Source organism: Cetorhinus maximus, chromosome 38, assembly GCF_964194155.1.
Source record: "Cetorhinus maximus chromosome 38, sCetMax3.hap1.1, whole genome shotgun sequence".
NCBI classification, from domain to species: Eukaryota; Metazoa; Chordata; class Chondrichthyes; order Lamniformes; family Cetorhinidae; genus Cetorhinus; species Cetorhinus maximus.
In genome coordinates this window covers 699,357-705,035 of record NC_135916.1, presented here as the reverse complement: position 1 = coordinate 705,035, position 5,679 = coordinate 699,357, and positions in this window count along the sequence as shown.

Sequence of the window (5,679 nt, the reverse complement as noted above, 5' to 3'; positions counted from 1 at the left end):
TATGTTCTTTGTTATTTCTCTTCTGTAAATTACGTCCAGCAGTTTAAAATGTATCTGTTTTTAAATATAACTGTTGATTGTAAGACCTGTAACATCGGCGTCTGACCTTATGATCATATAGCGTATAGAACAATGTATAAAGTCACATGTTGCCAAGTATATAGGAACTGTGCTTCTGACATGTTTTCTCTCTCTCTTAAAAATGGCGCGGAAGCATCCCTACTTATCTTCTAACCGTTTTTAAATGTGGTTGTATTTCTTTTTAATTCTTAAATCTTCTGATACAATGGGCTAACCTTTCAACGTGACTCCTCGGACATCTTACTTTCCTTATTACTTCTTGCGAACAAATGCAAACTGAATGAATAGGTTAGGGAAAGATACCCCTTAACGTGGTTCTTAGAAATTCAGCGGTTTCCCTTGCGGACAGTTACAATTGCACTCCAGCTTTGAAGGTTCTCACGTTGCCGACCCTGGCAACTTCCCCGCGTTGCAGGTTCAACTTTGCTGATGCCTAATGCAGAGCAAACAGGCCAGGGATCACAAGCTGTTATACAGGCTTGCTGACCTATTACCACCCCTGATCGCACATTACATACAAGACTGCTTCCACAGATTTAATATCAGTCTGTCATATTGCTGCAGCGAGAATGCATGGAACAGCGAGTAGGCTTTGTAGTTGCAAGTAACTCCTCTCAGTTGGACCAGGAAGCTCAAGGTACACTCCTAATGGTTGGTGAGAAAGCACCGTGCAGATTGTAGGATAATACAAACCAAAGCAAATAATATGATTCAATTCAAGTCTCCACCTCTTACTGGCATCGCTGTCTCCTCGTGAAAGGAGGGGGATAGTAGTCACTTAGACCATTTGTTTACATAAAAAAACATCATAAATGTGCTAGGAGTGGGTTCTGGAGTAGGCCATTCGGCCCCTCAGGCCTGCCATTCATTAAGATCATGGCTGCTCTGCCCCAGGCCTCAACTCCTCTTTCGTACCAGCCCCTCATAGCCCTCAACTCCCCGATATTTCAAAAAAATCTATCTACCCCCTCTTCAAATATTTTCGGTGATCGAGCCTCCACGACTCTCTGGGGCAGAGAATTCCAAACATTCACTTTCCTTTACATCTCAGGTTTAAGTGAGTGAGTGTCCCCTTATTCTGTAACTGTCCCCTTGTTCGAGATCCCCCCAGTAATGGAAATATCTTCTCAACATATACCATTTCAAGCTCCCTCAGAATCTTGTACGTTTCAATAAGATCACCGTTCAGTCTTCTAAACCTTAATTAATGCAGGCCTAACCTGTTTAGCCATTCTTAACATAAAAGCCTGCAGACTCCCCCTCTTTCACAGGATAATGCAAAGCATTTTGCAGATGCAGGGTTCACGTACATAAGTTCTCCAAATATTAAAATGGCATTACGTTGCAACAGACCAGTAGAGCTTTCAAAGGGAGAGAGACAGTTTGCATTGCAACAGTACCATCTGCAATTTCCTGGGGTTAAGCTGACATCCTTCCGATTGCAAAATGGAAATCCATGTACTCTCAGGGTGCCCACAGATTTAAAAGCCAGTTAATATATAGCCTGTACCAGTTTATATAGGTATATACATAATGAAAGAGGAATTTGGGTCTTCATGTTAATTTGGCCTGTGCCTCTTCACACCTCCACACTACTCCGCGCATCGTGGCATAATTGATGCTATATTGCCCTGACCACGAGGGGTTTTTATTCAAGTAATTCCACGAAATGCTGCTTCTGCTTCCCTCGAGGCTTACTTTCCAAAACTTATATTTAACTCTTTAACGTTTACAGTAATAATGGAGTTAGTTCATGCCTCTATCTATCTCTCTCTCTCCCTCGTTCACAGAATCAGAGTGCAGAAGAGGCCCTTCGGCCCATCGAGTCTGCACCGACACGTGAGAAACACCTGACCTACCTACCTAGCCCCATTGACCAGCACTGGGCCCCATAGCCTTGAATGTTATGACGTGCCAAGTGCTCATCCAGGTACTTTTTAAAGGATGTGAGGCTAACCCGCCTCCACCACCCTCCCAGGCAGCGCATTGCAGATCGTCAACACCCTTTGGGTTAAAACGTTATTCCTCACATCCCACTCATCCCCCACGCCCCCCCAACCTAAACCTCCTGCCCCTCACCTTGAACTTATGTCCCCTTATGACAGACCCTTCAACTAAGGGGAACAGCTGCTCCCTATCCACCCTGTCCATGCCCCCTCATAATCTTGTACACCTCGATCTTCTCTGCTCCAACGGAAACAACCCAAGTCTATCCAACCTCTCTTCATAACTCAAATGTTTCATCCCAGGCTACATCCTGGTGAATCTCCTCTGCACCCCCTCCCTCTCACTCTCTTTCTCTCTAACTCTCTCTCACTTTTTGTCTCATTGCTGATCATTTTCGGCAACTCTGCATAATATCACAGTATGATGCTTTCTCTCCATGGCCATCAGCCTTCCAATATTGGCAACGTTTATACTCCTAAACATCGCAATACACGCTGCTTGTGACTGTTGTTGGTGCTTCATCCAGCTTCTGCCTCACTGTTTGTGATTGACAGACAGGCAGACACCACTTCCAGCATGTGCACAACTGGACTAAGAAGCAGTGAGCCCATTAGTGATGCTGAAAAGTTGACCTTTAACCTTGCGTGAAGTGTGAAGGTGCGAACCAGAGGTCGACGTGTGGGGGAACATTTCTGACTGGCAGCCTGAATCTATTTCAGAGAATTACGAAGTCATTGACTTGGGAAGCAAAATTCGAGTGGTGGGATATGTATAAAATTGAACAATGTTGAAGTTAGACCACGCGCAGAGATATCTTTGGGATCGTCCACAAAATGGTGCAGGTGAATAGCAAAGTTGGGTCAGGGTGAATAGAATTAAGCCAAATTCAGACCGTGGTTCTTTTTTCCTTTAAATACATGAGTAAAGAGAGTTAGGCACGCAAGTAGGTTACAATTAACTTTTTTGCAAATTACTGTTTGAGAATGAGCTGGAGTATCTGTGGTAATTGAAGCCCAATGTTTATGTCGTGACATCAAGTGTGAGGAGTGATTTATCCAAATATCACCAGGGATGAAGAACATCAAATAGATTGAGGTGCCAATGAATCTGAAAATGCTCTGCTTCCAGGAGATAACGACCAGGGCCGATTTGATAGTGCGTTGCATCTTTACGTTTGGAAATAGGGGAATAAATAAGTAGAAACTGTTTGCAGGTTAGGATGGATCGGTTAACAGAGGATGCCAAACGGCGCGAGATATGAATATAACTTTGAAAAAGGAATTGCAAATAGATATGAAAACGAAATAATTCAAGGGGCATGAGGAAGAAAATGTGTTTGTGTCACTTTCAAAATACAGCCAAAAGTGAATGGGATACAATCACTCCCTTCGGCACTGATCCCTTCCACCACTCTATAATTAATCATATCAATACATCCTTCTGATATCATGATATGATGTTTGAGAGGTTTACTAAATAGAGATAGATAGATAGATAGATAGATAGATAGATAGATAGATAGATAGATAGATAGATAGATAGATAGATAGATAGATAGATAGATAGATAGATAGATAGATAGATAGATAGATAGATAGATAGATAGATAGATAGATAGATAGATAGATAGATAGATAGATAGATAGATAGATAGATAGATAGATAGATAGATAGATAGATAGATAGATAGATAGATAGAGAGCGAGAGAAATGAGATATTTTACTTGCTATTTAAACAGCCTGACTCTGATCAGTTGATAATAACATCAAATCTCCCATGAAAAGATGCAACTGCTGCCAATCGAGCGGCACCAGCTTGGAGCAGAATTGTGGTTTCTCACAACAATCAGGCAAAACCTAACAGTGACTGAAGCGAGTTAGCTCTAAGTCCCTCGTGTCGTGTTCCGGAGAGTCTGCCAAGTGCAGACACTTGCCAAGTATGCTTCTTCTGAGTGGGGAATATTCCATACCTTAGGTCACCATTCATTCAAATAAATGCCGGGGAATTATTCCCATAGATGGCAACAGCAGAAAGGCCCTCGCTTTATTCTGATTTCAGTGGCCTGACAATCAATTACATCTAGTTTCCATCCTCACCTTTTCTGGGCTGCGCAGTTTGCAGAATTCGTGGAGGGATGAGTCAAGCGCCATCTGACAGAAAGGAATGGGTGCTTCAGTTGAGTGAAGACAGTCGGATAGATAGACATCGACGTGGAGAGAGATTTAGCATTAATGGGGTAACTCTTTCGAGTTATCAACAGATCTCATGTAACTCTTTCGAGTACTTTCACAGTTCTTGGTTTTCCGGGAGTAGGACATGAACCCACAACCTTCTGATTCAAAGGCGAGGGTGCTATGAACTGAGCCACAGCTGATACCCCGTGAGCATTAATGGGGTACTAGCGCCTCCGAGATTAGAATGCAAACGAGAGAGAGAGAGAGGCAGACAGAGAGAGAGAGAGAGGACAGTGAAAGTGAAATCGGGCTAAGGGGTGAGTGAGGGAGCGCTGGCGCGTAAACCAATTATTGTTGGTTATCACCGAGGAACGCACAACACATCTTAGGTTCATTGCGTTGTGTGTATACTTTTTAATTTTGGTAGAAGCTACTGCTAATAAGTAAGATCTGTATATGGGCTTCATACAAGAATGCTTCCAGGGATGATAAACTTCAGCTGTGAGGGTAGATTGGAGAGGTTGTGATTATTCTCCTTGGAGAGGAGAAGGCTGAGAGGAGGTTGGAGAGAGATGTCCAGCACCATGAGGGGGCGCTGGACCGAGTACATAGGGTTCCCTCTCGTAATAGGCTCACGATGGGAGAGGGCACAAGTTTGAGAGTGATTTGCAAATGAAGTAAATGACAAGTGAGGGAAAACTCCTTCACGCAGCGAGTGGTTGGGGGTCTGGCGGAGACAGGTTCAATCGAACCGTTCAGAAGGGCATTAGATGCTTATATGAATAGAAATAATGGGTAGGGGTTACGGGGAAAAGGCGGGGCAAAGGCCCTGGGTCAAAATGTTCATTTTAAGAGCTGGTGCAGGCACGATGGGCCGAATGGTCTCCTCCTGTTCTGTTAAAAAAGAAATCTGTGATACTGTCTCGCTTATTACTTTGTAAAAGGGGTTTTCCTTTCTGTCTGCTGATAAATTGCAAAATAAAAAGTTACTCAGTAAATAAAATATAAAATATCTCAGGGAGCAAACGTATTGCAGCAACATCAGAATAATCATGATTTACTTCATTTCACAATAAATGGAAATGTGTACAAGGGGAGGCGATGAAGTCAGCTGACTGGTTCTAAAAGGAAGATGATCTGCGTTGGCGTTTCTATCCGTATTTGCTTCCTCTTTCGATTAGAATTCAATTTTCTTTAAAATGGAATCAAGTTTGGTGCAATGTGGTTAAATAACTTCAGCGAGGTTAAAGGGATATTCAACCTGATTTCCCATTATCTCATACACTCCATGACTCATCCACCTACGTTTGTTCGTGGAAAAAGAGCACATTCAGATTCAGAGGCAATGCCTGTTAACTGCATCTTTCCATGATACAGTTATATTCGTTGTCGTTCAGTGAAAGCGAGGACAATTTTAAACAGTGATCCCATTGGTGGTGACGGCACTCTTGACGGCTGACGTCTATTCTCAGTCCT